The 15673-nt window shown below is 32.8% G+C and overlaps 1 protein-coding gene across 3 annotated transcripts in view; it reads left to right on the plus strand.

Annotated features, from left to right (window-relative positions):
• The window catches only part of mub (poly(rC)-binding protein mub), a 187129-nt gene that overhangs the window by 23210 nt on the left and 148246 nt on the right, over positions 1 to 15673 (plus strand). For all 3 annotated transcript variants that reach the window (XM_076539094.1, XM_076539093.1, XM_076539095.1), the window contains exon 2: positions 7105 to 7227. The gene's annotated coding sequence lies outside the window, so the exon portion shown is untranslated. The remainder of the gene's footprint in view (positions 1 to 7104; positions 7228 to 15673) is intronic.

Below are 15673 nucleotides of genomic sequence, written 5' to 3' on the forward strand. Positions count from 1 at the left end.
GAATTGAAAACTAGAAAAATTTGAAAATGGGAAAATTGGAAAAGTGGAAAATGGGAAAATTGAAAATGTGGAAAATTAAAAATCGGAAAATTGAAAACTTAGGGACTTGGAGAATATGAAATTTTAGAAATTCGATAATTAAAAATTTGGAAATTTGAAAAATTAGAAACTTGAAAAATCAAAAATCTGAAATATCAGAAATTAGAATCTTGGGAAATAGAAAACTCGAAAAGTTAGGAAAATTGCAAGTTTAAAAAATTGAGAAAACAGAAGTTAAAACAACTTGAAGCAAAAAAACTTTAGATCTAATAATCTAAATGTTTTCCGACTTAGGAATTCAAGTTTTAGAATCGCGACGATCGCGGTCCGTTCCATTTTTGTTCTTTTTTCGAAGCAGCAACTGTAAAAAAGAAAGAAAAGGAAGGTCGAGAGAAGGTAATTCTCGTACGGACGGCAAAACGTGAAGGGCTCTCGAGACAAAGTCGATCGTGGCAGCGTTTCACAATGGAAGAGACGAGCTCCGAGGGCCAGAAAAGTTCGGTCCCCGGTGGATCTGCCGGCCCCGGAAACGACCGATCGATCTTCCATTCTTCCGTCTCGCGTTCGACCGAAATCTCGACGCGGCCACCGGAAATTCCGAAACTTTTCCCGCAATGTCTCCGACTAGATGAGATTCGATACAATCTTCCACTGCAATTTTCGCCTCCGATACTCCAGCCTCTAATTTTCTGTCGAATTGCCTACATTATTATGTGTCTTACTACCAGACTAAATGTTGTATATTTACTTGATTACTTTGGGAGAAAATATATCTTTCAACTCTTTTAAGTAATCTTGCAATAGCACAAAATATAAATTAATATTTCGTATGTGGTATATTTTTACTTTCAAAAATGAGAGTTTGTAGCATGTGTCAACTCTCACAAATATATGTAACAAAATTATAAATTTTCCATATTTTATATGTAGTATATTTTGGTTTTAAAAAGTTAGAGTTTGTAATGTCTCGAGAATACATATTTTACTTAATTACGAAGAGTAACATATATTTTCAATGATTTTAATTACGACATTTGTTGTTCATGGTGAAAAGAAAATGCATTTCATAACGTTTTTATAACAGAAATAAAATGAATAATTTTAACTTCAATAAAATTAATAGAAAATGTAATTTTTTACTTGACGTATTCTGTTTTTGAAAGAAAAATCTAAAAATTATATATTGTTCTATATTCTTTTGAAAAAAGAGAAGGAGATACGTGGGTATTTAGCACGCGGATATTTAACGAACAGCTATTTAACGCGTGACTACTTAACGCGCAGCTGTTTAACGCGTAAATACTTAACGAGCGGTTATCTAATGTTTGAGTGTCTGGCCCATAAATGTATCAGCGCGTAAATATTTGGTACTGAAAGAAATTTCTAGTCGTTCTTCTATTAGTGTTACTAATTAATATAAGTAATTTTAAATCTATAATAAATACTTCAGGTATAAAATACTTCAGTTTCATAAACCTGAAGAAATACTACATTTTTTATTCTGATTAATTAAACTGAAGAGACTTGTATTAACCGGATAAACATTTTCCTTTATTTCACACAGACCTTTAATAGCTTTCCATATTTTATTTCTACTCTTTTAATTATTAGAAAACGCTTAATTTTAAACTTACACTAATCGATTCAATCATGGAAAAGTAAAGAAATTAAATTTCCCCATAATTTTGTTCTATTATTCAAAATTTCCAATCACGAATGTAAAACGAACTGTCCACATTGAATTAATCCCAGAATTCTTGCGTCAAAGGTAAAAAAAAACTGTCTCTTGAAGTTTTATGAAAACCTCATACATCATTAAATTTCCTTCGTTTAAATTCATAAAAGTTTAATGGACGAATAATCCCGAAGCAGCTTGAAAGGAATATCGCGAAGAAAGATTTACCTAAAGTGATTTTACGATATACCGGTTATAGCATAATAATTCCTTGAATTTAGTGCTTATTATCGCTTGAATACTTAATGCAAGGATTATCATATTACAGATCGCTGTGATATTGCGGAAAGGTTTTTCCCTTAAAAAATTACTGACCTAAGTGAGCTTTGTTTTTAAACGACTCGATTATGGGGTAAATTAAAGAGATTAAAAGATAAAAAATGTGTTTTATGATGTTTTTCTTAGTGGTTCGTAATCACTTTTATGCAATTTTATTCGTAATGTTATCATGTTATTATGTTAGTATATTTACTCTTTAAATAACGACGAATTGATTATATTGTGTAATGATGCAGGTATGAGATAACTGTGCATTAAATATTCGAACGTTAAATAATTGACCGCTAGATATCTGCACGTCAAATAGTTAAGTGTTAGATATTCTTGCGTGTGTGTTCTTCTGCATTAAATAACCACTGACTGGTATTATTATGCACTGATACCCCTATGAGATAGCAGTGCACTTAATAGTTAAATAACCACTTTAAATAACCGCACGTTAAATAGTTAAGCGCTAGGTATCCTCACGTTAAATAGTTAAGCGTTAGATGTTCTCGCGTTTGTGTTCTTCTGCATTAAATAACCACTCACTGGTATTATTACGCACTAATACCCCTATGAGATAGCAGTGCACTTAATAGTTAAATAACCGCGTTAAATAACCGCACGTTAAATAATTAAGCGCTAGGTATCCTCACGTTAAATAGTTAAGCGTTAGATATTCTCGCGTTTGTGTTCTTCTGAATTAAATAACAACTCATTGGTATTATTACGCACTGATACCTCTATGAAACAGCAGAGCGCTCAATAGGTAAATAACCGCACGTTAAATACTTAAGCTAGGTATCCTCACGCCAAATATTTAAGCCTCAGATATTCGCGCGTTCGTATACTTCTGGGTTAAATAACCACGCGTCGGTATTACTACGCACTGATACCCCTATTAAGCAGCAGTGCACCCAATAGATGAATACCCGCGTTAAATAACCTCACGTTAAATAGTTAAGCGCTAGGTATCCTCACTTTAAGTAGATAAACGTTAGATGTTTTCGCGTCCGTATACTTATGAATTAAATAACCGTGCGGCATATGACAGTTATTAACACAATTAACATAATTAACAATGAACGATTATTAACAAATTATTGCACTAAATATAGTAATAATTATGCACTGATTTATGATATTAATTACACTGATATTAATAACAGACGCGTAACACACATGTTAACATACGTCAAGATTTACACATCTCTACCGCAGTAAACAGTTAAATAACAAAATTCAACATTTCCTGATCGAGCTACAGTCTCCAAAAAATGTCCTATCCCCAATTAATTTAAAAGTCATGCAACAAAGGGTTAAGATTATCGACGAAACTAGTTTCCATCTCGTCATTCCTTCCACCGGAAATCGTAAAAATAAAAATTCAACTACAGAAAGATTTCACCATCGATATACATTCGCGTCGTCGAAGCACCGTTCAAACAACTCTCACCCCGGTTTTTTAACCGTGCAATTTCACGTTCACCCAGCAATTTTTCTCTTCCATTATTTTCCTACTCTCGACCGTGAAACAGACAGCCGGTCGCTCCAGTTTGTTAAGCCAGAGTTTGTCTGTCCCTTATCACTGTGTGTACGAGCTAGATGGCATTGTCTTGGCGACCCCGTTTCACCCTCCTCGCGGAATAGAGTTCACAGCACCCGAACAATATCCGCGAATTTTTCCCAATGTCGATGTTACGGCCGCGTTTCATTAATTACCCGCGGATGAACGGCTTCCCGAAGATCCAAAGGAGATAATTATCGCTCGCGGATTAATCGAAACACAGCGAACGTTCATAACAATCGCGGTTTAACGGTGACCGATACAGGGGTGGAAACGATCTTTGAACTTGGAAAATTTCGATACTGGGTCACTTTTAAATCGTGTGTGAATTCTACTTATTTTACAGTTATTTAACTTCTAGTGATTTGATTGCATATTGAAATGTGATGAAATCTTCCTGGAGTCAGGTTGAATATTATGATTATAGTTCAAGATTGCTGAATACATTTACATGTCAATGTTTCAACTTACATATATTATACTTACATGTCGACATTTTAACTTAAACATATACATACATTTTGACGTTTTAATTTAAATATGTCAGACATACATTTCATCCCTCGTGAGCTAACACGTCAAAGCTAGAATCATATGTCATATGGACTTTTCAAACAATTTCTGATTGTACAAATTGATATAAATTCAGACATAAATTTATTATATCCTATAACTCGATATAATGCATATCTAATTATTTCGCATGGTGCACAGATCTCTAAATGAGCATCCGCACGAAACAAGGTGCAGTTATTCGAAGAAATATGAAGTGTCCTACTCGAAGGAATCCCGGATTAAATTTTCAAGCTGTATCAAGAGGTGGTGTCGGGACGCGCTCGCGTAAAAATTAATCTCCCGCTCAATTACGATGTAATTTCCTTCTAATCTGGCTGAACCCGGTGCAACGTAACCGGGTATAAGGGAGGAGGGGTTGGTTCGTTTAATCGAGCTTTTCGCCCCTCTGTCGTCGCATATTTCTTGCGGCATAATTTTTCGGAATTGGCTCCACGTCTGCCGACGGCGTGAATTTAATATCGCCTTTTACACCCGGCCTGTTTCAACTACGCGAAAATGTACATTCGGGAATCCAACGGCTGAAAGAAAGTTGTCTGGATGATGTTCCCACGATATATTTCGCTGTTGAATCTGGGATTACGCGAAATGCGTTTGTCAGGATTGCTTAATGCTTTCGCTACTATGTCACTCATGTGTGATATTTAATTTCCATATGAACCTATCACTTGTCTTATTATTTCACTAATTGCGAATTACTTTGTATATTATTATTGTAATTATACGTATAGGGAGAGCTGTTAGGATACTGAGGATGTATTGTTAGTACATGTTATATTAGGTTAGTACACATATGAGGATATATGTACAGTAACATGTACTGTTAGAACTGAGGGCAAAATTAAGATACCTAGTTAGGGTAATAATTCTCCATAACTTTGGCAAACTTCCTCATAATATTTTACACTAATTACACAACAAAAACTATATCATCTATTTCCTACACATGAAAAATTAAAAATATATTTCTTTAAATAAAAAATATATTTATTTGAACGAACACCACTTCGTACCATTTAATGTGTATTAACAATACAACTAATGTAATATAATAAATAAAGATACTGTTATATAAAAAATAATACAATAAACTAAAATTTTAAATACGTATCGCAATTTTCGTGCGTCTTGTTTTGAATAATATTTTCTAAAACGATACATGAATAGGAAAGCTTTATACAGCGAGGAGTAGATATATTAACACGAGCACACTATTCATATCACGATCTTCGCTCATTGAGCAAATTCAAGCAATTTTCATGGGCGAACTTTGAAATTAGCACGTGAAAGGCGACGATGTATGGCGGGTCCGAATTAACCGGTAAATGAAAATTCATGGATACAGGCGGGACATTTTCCAAAGAAACGGGTCAACCAGAACTCTCGTGGGCTGCAACGAGTTACACGGGGCCAATCTGATTTAGTTTCGACTTTAACGAACGGTGAAACGATTCTATATACGCTCCTCCTCAACCCCCATAAATCTCAATGAAAACGGACCGTGGTCCGTGACCCTCGCGATTTAGAAGCGAAGCCCAAGGTTTTTAATATTAATCCCTCGTTACGCTTTATCGATCGTGCGGACACTTCTTGATTCTGATCTGGACTCAAAATTTTAAATACACGAATTCATGCACCGTTCATAGATAAGAAAATTAGGATAATATACAGGGTCGCTCACCACATTTTACCATCTAGATTTGCGTCATTATTATTACTCGTAGCAAACAATGTTTCAGATGAATGGTTTTGAGAGGGGCATATGGTGGTATATTTTTTTTGTAGGTGGACGTGTAAAGGACATATGAAGGTCGTTAATGTTTTTTAAATGGAATCATATATTTTTTATTGCATCAGCTGATACTCCTTCATATTCTTTACAAAAAAGTATTAATCTATTTATGTGAAAAAATCAGTAGTTTAGGAGATATTTAAATTTTAATGTCTATTTACAGACAAGGTTCAATGTGGCGACCATTTGCATCAAAGCACTTTCTGAATCGAGAAATTAATGACTTACTAACATTCCATAGTGTATAATCTTTCTGCATGTATAGCACTTTTCCGAGCTTCAAACTGAAAACATGTCTACTTTTTCTTCTTTAGAATACTTCATTATGAAATGATAATTCACCGTATCGTCGTATTCATCATATTAGAGACGTAACAGATACAAAATTTCACTGTTACTGCGTAACAAAAAAATAACAAAAACTCACAATTCGTTGGGTGATACGTGACCTCTCAAAGCATGTAGAAGAACATTTGCTGTTCATTTAGAGCAATTCATAATATTGACCAGAAAGTCACGATTTCCTAACAAGTTAGAATTAAAATATCTCCTAAACTAATGATTTTTTTACATAAATAGATTAATACTTTTTTGTAAAGAATATGAAGGAGTATCAACTGATGCAATAAAAAATATATGATTCCATTTAAAAAAACATTAATGACCTTCACACGTCCACCTACAAAAAAATATACCACCATGCCCCTCTCAAAACCAATCAACTTCATCTGAAACATTGTTTCCTATGAGTAATAATAAAGACGCAAATCTAGACGGTAAAATGTAATGAGCCACCCTGTATACTTGTTCAAAGAGAGATACTAAAAGCAAATCAAATTTTATTAACTTTCTTAAATAATCCTAACTTAATTTTTGTGGAAGTTGAAACCTTCATAAAGGTCCAAACGTCCATACTTCAAACTCCATATTTAATTCATAGTCAAATATAAATACATTCTCCAAATACGATATATCTTTTACATATTACATCCTTTTCGTATTTATTTCTTCTTTGATCGCTTATCTCTTCAATCCGCAACAGACTTAAAATCTAAAATTTTCTTTCACAATATTCGAGTTTAAACCCAAGAAAGTTCTACTTCTCATAGATTAACAATGTTGAAATATATTTTCCAGATTTGTGCACACGATTCGCAAGATCATTTCCATGGTCGTCGCTGGAGGAAGCAGTCGTAATCCGAGGTTCAGCTGAGATTTCCGGTTGCGGTAAACGTTTTGTGGATCAACCAACTTCTCTTTGTGAGTACATGAATCATCAAACCACGTTCTCGCCACGCGTCGTTTCATTTCCGAAATTCTATCGATCGAGGTGTTTCGAATTTAACGTTCGTTACTCGAACACTTTGCGAAGTTTCCCATTCGATATGCAAATCCGGCTGGAAATCACCGTGAAACGTATTCTTTCGCTCGAACGGTTTATAGGGTCAATCGGAATAGTCGACTGTAGGAATTCGCAAAGTTGGAAAGCTGGTAAGTCGATATCGGAAACGGAACTGAAAGTGACGTTGATATCGGTGCGCGACGTACGGTTTCCCGTCGACGACAATTAACAACGATCGACCTACGATTCGACGAGGAAAAGTCACGATTTTTCAGTTCTTTGGTCTGCTACTATTTATTACACGTCAGTCCTTACCTTTCAAGAATTTTGAGAAATCAATATTTCAGGCTTTGATTAATTTCTTAAAGTCTGACGCACCTGGTGTGTCATGAATGATTTCCTTCAAAAATTTCTGTCTTACAATTATTACTATATTCGTAAGGATGTTCAATTTTATCATTAGGATGTTACAAGGATATTAATGTCAAATCTAAAATGTTCAAAAGATAGAACATTTATGATGTTATAAGTTTAAGAATTTAGGATATTGAAGCAATGAATTTGAACATTCAAAAATTCATACATTTGAAAATGTGAAACTTGAATGTTTATAAATTTGTAAAAGTATAAATTTTTCAACTGAAAATTTTAAACAAGCAAAACATTTAAAATGTTAAAAAATTTGTAATCAAGAAATGAGTGAAACCATAAAGATGTGTAAATCTATGAAAACGTCTGGCGAATGAAATTGATCTTCGTCGGTAAGAGAAATGTAATTGTCCAATTTCCAATCAATTTTTTGGCAGGCGAATAATTCCCGAGGGATTCATTGAATCGTTTTAACATGGCCGCGGGCAAATCGGAATATCCACGAACGAAATCTAAATTACCTACGGGCGAATTCGTGTTGTATAGCGTGTACAAACAAATCTCGGTTAGGTTTCGCGTTTCCCAGATCGACGAATTTCCGACGGCATCGGATTACCGCCTACCAAAGGTCCTTTCCCTCGAAGAACCAGCATTTCTGGAATTACGGCTTATTTGCACGGTTCTGATTCGAATATTCTGTTCAAACGTTAAACCGAGCCTCGATTTCGATCGTTCTCTGATCAGATCACGTGGATTTCGTTCTGTGTCGTTGCTTCGTCTCTCGTTTCGCATATTTTAACCGGACTGTATGGACGAATTTCAATTTTCTTCGTATTTGGACAGACTTGCGTCTAGATCTTCCTTGATTATACGCGTCTTGTGGGTGATAGTTTGACGATTTCGGAATTTGGGGAAATTGGAAGAGGAATTTGAGAAATTTGAGAAATTTGAGGAACTTGAGAAATTTGAGAAGTTTGAGAAATTTGAGAAATTTGAGAAATTTGAGAAATTTGAGAAATTTGAGAAATTTGGGAAATTTGGGAAATTTGAAAAATTTGAGAAACTTGAGAAACTTGAAAAAATAGAGAAATTTAAGAAATTTGAGAAATTTGAGAAATTTGAGAGATTTGAGAAATTTATGAAATTTGCGGAATTTAAGAAAATTTGAAATTTAAAAATATTGAAGTTTAAAGAACTTAAGAACTGTTGGTATTTCAAAATTTGCAGACGTAAGAAACGGGAGATTAGCGGATTTTTTTACTGGTTTTCATTGGTCAATTTTGAGATCTAGAGACTTTTGGATTTTAAGATTTTTGAATCTTTGGATTTGGAGATTTTTGGATCCGGAGATTTAGGGATCTAGGGACTTTTGCATTCTTGGATTTGGGCATTTTTGAATCTAGGGATTTTTGCATTCTTGGATTTGGACATTTTTGAATTTAGGGGCTTTTGAATTTTTGAATCTGGAGACTTTTGGATTTTCGAATCTTTGTATTTGGAATCTAGGGATTTTTGCATTTGGAGATTTTTGCATCTTTGGATTTGGGGTTTTTTGAATCTAGGGAATTTTGAATTTTGAGATTTTTGCATCTTTGGATTTACAGATATTTTTACAGTTTTGGGATTCAGTGATTTTTGGCTTTAGAAATTTTTGAATCACAAAATCTGGGAATTTTTGGATTTAGGGACTTTTAGATTTTGAAATTTTTGAGTCTTTGAAATTAGAGATTTTTTGACAATTTTGAGATCTAGGGTCCTTTGGATTTTGAAATTTTTGAATCTTTAGTTCTGGGAATTTTTTTAGAAGATTTTGGAATCTAGGGACTCTTGGATTGTGAAATTTTTAAATCTGTGGATTTGGAGTTTTTTGAATCTGTAAACTTTTGGATTTTTGAGATCTTTTGAATTTTGGAATTGATAGATTTTGAGGTTTGAGAATTTTTGAGTTTTAAAATTCTATGATTTGGGAACTTTTAGATTTTTGAATTTTGATATCTTCAGATTTTAGAAGACTTTTTACACTTGACCATTTACGAAATTGCAGTTTCAAATATCCAAAAATTTAATAAGCTGCAAGTTTAATTTACGAATTCATAAATTGACAAGTTTCGAAAACCGCAAGTTCATGATTTTAGAAATACAATTTATATTGTGATTTGTCAACGCATGACAGTATGCATGCGTGCGTGTAGAAGTGATACATGAAGTTTGCCGCAGGCTGCGTCTTGTGTGCCTTGTTCTGTTTTACCGCTCTAAGCAGTTGTGCGCCATATGTTTTTACTGAAATATATAATCCGAACATACAGATTAAGGACGAAAATTTACAACATATTGCACCTTAAAAAGATCTATTATTTTCTCATATCACACTTTCATAATTTATAAATTTAAAACCTGTCATGTTTCTATATTTGACATCCAAAAATCGGAAGTCAATAGCCCTTCCTCTTATTATCAATTCAGCTATAATTTGTGTAATTAATCAGACTCTAATACATACATAATGAAACTCCACCCTATTAAACAAAATTAAACCAGTTAATAATCGAAGCGCATTGTGAAACTATAAAGAATGCTTTCAGCTACATTTTCGTTTTAATTGAAATCGACTCGTTCGACGGCCTCTATTTTAACGAGTTCGACTTCCAACGAGCGACCAAATCGCCGACGGTATTATTCATTGATAGCTTGATTAGAAGCTCTAATTGCACGTCAACCAGCAGACGGCTAAATTGTTTTCGTTCTCGCGCTTAAGCGAGCGAAAGCTTTCGTTGAAACTAATGAGAAGGTAAATCGATTCGCGAGCGTGCAAATGAATTTCTGGACTGGTGTTTCTGATATAAACGAAGGGTGGATGCTTTTCGTGTTCAAACGATAACTTTGAATCCATTCGCTTACTCTTTGACGACCACATCACCCTTGTCAATACTCTGATTAATTTCCTTCCGACGTGTAATTTTCTATGGAACTTATCTCTTCAGTAAAATGATCGAAATTCTGACAAATTAGTAAAGGGGTAGTTAATTGATTTAATGTTTTGTATTTTTTGTTTATTGAATTTTCTTAGAAACTTGCATTATTAAGAGAATTAAATATTAAGAATGCACTTGAATTTGGTCACATGAAAGGGTAGTTAATTGATTCAATAACATTTTGTACTTTTTGTTTATTGAATTGTGATTTTTAGAAACTTGCTCTTCTAAGAGCACTAAATATTAAGAATGAACTTGAATTTGGTCACATGAAAGGGTAGTTAATTGATTTAATAACATTTTGTACTTTTTGTTTATTCAATTGTGATTTTTAGAAACTTGCTCTTATAAGAGAATTAAATATTAAGAATACACTTGAATTTGGTCACGTGAAAGGGTAGTTAATTGATTTAATAATATTTTGTACTTTTTGTTTATTGAATTGTGATTTTTATAAACTTGCTCTTCTAAGAGCACTAAATATTAAGAATGCACTTGAATTTGGTCACATGAAAGGGTAGTTAATTGATTTAATAACATTTTGTACTTTTTGTTTATTCAATTGTGATTTTTAGAAGCTTGCTCTTATAAGAGAATTAAATATTAAGAATACACTTGAATTTAGTCACGTGAAAGGGTAGTTAATTGATTTAATAACATTTTGTACTTTTTGTTTATTCAATTGTGATTTATAGAAACTTGCTCTTTTAAGAGAATTGAATATTTAGAATGAACTTGAATTTGGTGACATGAAAAGTTAGTTAATTGATTTAATAATATTTTGTACTTTTTGTTTATTCAATTGTGATTTTTAGAATCTTGCTCTTATAAGAGAATTAAATATTAAGAATACACTTGAATTTGGTGACATGAAAGGTTAGTTAATTGATTTAATAACATTTTGTACTTTTTGTTTATTCAATTGTGATTTTTAGAATCTTGCTCTTTTAAGAGAATTAAATATTAAGAATGCACTTGAATTTGGTTAGTTAATTGATTTAATAACATTTTGTACTTTTTGTTTGTTCAATTGTGATTTTTAGAATCTTGCTCTTTTAAGAGAATTAAATATTAAAAATGCACTTGAATTATTTTTCCAATCTCCTACAAGTATTATTATTATATTAAATATTTTACAATATGATATTAAATACAATTGTCTCACTTTGGTATCGTATCTAAAAATTTTATTGATACACATCTTCACATTTGATAAAATTTTGAAGACATAAAATGTTCTATACACAGTAAACTGTGTACTACAATCTGCAATAAAATTGTAATAAAATTGAAGTAATTAAAAAAAATGTGCCCATAAAAAAGTGACCATACTGCAACAGTAAAAGCTTTTTAATAAAATAGCCAGATTCCAAATGGCCGCTAATTCCCAAAGTTACTGAGCAGTTAAATATCGAATTCTCCAGGAAAGAAACCGAAGAAAGAGATTCGAAATTCTAAGGAGATATCTCGGAAAACGTCAGCGTGCCATTTCACGGATGGAAGGGAAACAAAGCTGAGGTTTCTCGGGGAGAATCCTTCAGATGGGAGAGTTTCGGCTATTCAAACCCCGATTATCCGTCGAAGAAGCGATCGAGGAGAGGGCAGGTTTCCTCCTGTTCGAGGGTCGAGCGAAGACGAAGAGGGAGAGACACTCCGTAAACTAAGAGGGCGGTTAGCGACGGGATTTATGCGCCTACATTAATATGCAGCGTCGAGAATTTCAATGCTCAGGTTCTGCGAATAGAGAGAGAGAACTGTGCGAGAGAGAGAGAAACTCTGTCGAAAGCCCGTCAAACTCATCGGTGATCAATACTTTTGTCTACACGGACGTATCTGGCTAATAGGATCAGATTGCACCGATTGTTTCGCGTACCATTATGAGAGAAACTGGTGGAAAAATATATTTTATATTTTATGAATTGACAGTTCATATTTTGTTCTTTGAGTATGATTGAAAATATATAATTTTTCAAATTAAAAATATGTATGTTCAAAAATAGTACAATGTTACTTAAGGGTGAAAAAACTAAACTTGTGTATTCAAAATTCTAAATTTAATTTTAAACCTAAAATATTAATTTAGAGAGTAGTGCACAATTATTCGAGGATTAAAAAACTAAGCATACGATACATCGATAACGATTAAAAAATTGTTCAATGCAACAAAATGAATTTTTCCAGTGAACGATATTTCATCGAAAAAAGAAAATGAGTTTTTAAACGAAAAAGAGCGAATTTTTCAACGAAAAAAAAAAATTTAATTTTGTCAATGAAAAAAAAAATGAATTTTTCAATAATAAAAAAAGATGGATTTTTCAATGAATTGAAAGCATCGAGGAAATCGTGATTCAACATACGTCGATCATAGCAGACCCGTCGGTTCTGTCAATCCGATTACTGACCACAAGTGGATCCTGAGTAAGCTATTATGTCACCCAGCTACCCCATCGTCCTCTTAGCAAAGTCACCCTTCGTCTTTGACTGCGAGCTAACCGCTCGAATCTACTCGTTTACGAGCTGTCCTTTCAACGAGATTCAAGGACCAGCAATTTCGTACCTTTTACCATGTATTTAAGACCTCAACGTCTACCTTAGTGTTTGATTTACGAATTATTTCTACGTTTTTACGACGAGTATTGGGGGTAGCTTAAACTCTTGTTATACCGTGACGCGCTCGTGACGCACTTGTGACGCACACTTTTATTGCTTGCAATTTGAATGTGGAGCACTTGTATTTTTATTCCAATTGCATTTTGGATATTGCATGATGCAGAATTTTTCAATTTAAAATATTTTTAATATTTTACTTGTTATATTTTCTATTTAATAATAATTTTTATGTGTTGAATTTTCTTTAGTCCTCTCAACGTTGTAGAAATAATTCTTTAGTTCTCTCAACGTTGTATAAATGACACAAGTGCTGAGAAAATTATAGGTTAACTCTTGGAAGCAATTTCTAATTTTTTAAAACGTTTCAAGTAATAAATTTCATGAATTTTGTTAAAATTATTATATTTCTGTTATTAATCGTTGCTGTATGTTCCACTTTGTTTAAACGTCGTATTTCAATATTAATATAATTTAAAAGATATTTATTTTAAATTGTACTAAATCAACTAGCAAGTATTAATCAATATTAATATTAAAGTTATATTAAATCAAATTAACGTCTCCTTCGAACATTTCACATTTTGAGTAAAATTTATAGTGGTATGCCTATGTTCGACGTATATACTCGTCGTTGCTTGATTTTAATTACGCATCCCCCGAGGAATTTTTGAAATTAAATTCCGTAGTTAACCGGCTGAGAAACAATTATACATACGTCTGACGTCGCAAATTTGAAACATTTTACTAACGTAAGGTATAAAAATATAATGCAAGAAAAAATTTGATAATAAAATTTGCAATTTCAGAATTATTTTGGAAATCATTTATGTTTGATGAAGTACACAAATTTTGTAGTATACTATTAATATTATAAATATACTACAAATGTAATATTTAGCTTATTTGTATCAAAGTTAAAGGGTTGATAAAAATATAAGCAAATGGTTAATAAATATATAAAAACTTATGTCACAGTCAACAAGGTTGATTAATAAATATTGTACTATTTATTGAAAATTTATCAGCTGAATATTTAACTCATCATGTCCGATGAAGAGATTAAATTTGACAACCAATGGTTACACATATCAATATTATTTTTCCTCAACATATATCAATATTATACTCCTCTCATACGCTTAACAATTTTAGAATTTAACTGACACCATTTTATTACTAGAATAATCCTAGATTCCCAGATCTCCAAATCCCTAAATCTCCAAATCTCTAGATCTCCAAATCTCCACACCCCAAAAGTCCCAAATTCTCAACACATCAACAAATCATCAAACACTTAAAAATTCTACCAATAAAAAATAATAATCTCAATACTGAGATTGTCTCACTAACTTGATAAAAAAAGCACCCCAGAAAAATTTAATATAATTTTTCTTTCACAAGAAAAAAGACGTATATTCTTATTAATACGCGTTGATTTTATTCTTTGCGTCGATCTTGATAGAAGCCGGTAATCCACCATGGGAATTTATGGTTGTTCGATTTTAAAGGCTACCATGAAGCGATCCGTATATTTTAGCCGTTTGCAGGTGTACCAACTAAACTTATTTCCTTCGGGAAATTGAGTGAGCTCGAGTAAACATAAATCACCCTCTTTTCAAGCCACTATTGAGACTCTAGTATATTTTCTTTTCCAACAGCTTTTTCTTTTCTTTTACATTTTTGTGTTAATAATAGAATAACACTATTTTGGTGTAAAAACTTCATCTGGTAATAAATAATAGTTTATTGCATTTTTATGGTGAATAAAAATTTTTCAAGATTTAGAAACGATTTTATTACTTTAAAATTTTATTAAAAAGAAGTTCTTGTATACTTTTGTTTGTGAGGAAATTTTATAAATGAAATAGCAAAATCTGCCTGTATACGGTTTTTAAGTATTGTATATAGAATATCTTGCTAGATGATCAAGTCCTTATTATCCCTAAATACTTACATTCTCAAATTCCTAGATCTTCAAGTCCTTAGATTCTCAAATCGCAAGATCTTCAAATCTTTAGATCTCCACATTTCTAGATCCATAAGTCCCTAGACCCTAAATCTCTAGATCACTAAATCCCTAGATCTCCACATTCCTAGATTCCCAAGTCCCTAGATTCTCAAATCCCTAAATCTCCAAATTTCTAGATCTCCAGGTCTCTAAATCCACAAGTCCCTAGATTCCTAAATCTCTAGATCTCCAAATCCCTAGATCTCCACTTATTATCCTCAAATCCCTAGATCTCCAAGTCCCCAAATCCCCAAATCCCCAAATCCCCAAATCTCCAAATCCTCAAATCCCCAAATCCTCAAATCCACAAATCCTCATTATCCTCAAATCCCTATATCCCAAATTCTCAGATCTCCAAGTCCCCACATCTCCAAATCCCCAAATCCCCAAATCCCCAAATCCCCA

This window comes from Megachile rotundata, chromosome 13, assembly GCF_050947335.1.
Source record: "Megachile rotundata isolate GNS110a chromosome 13, iyMegRotu1, whole genome shotgun sequence".
Taxonomy (NCBI): Eukaryota; Metazoa; Arthropoda; class Insecta; order Hymenoptera; family Megachilidae; genus Megachile; species Megachile rotundata.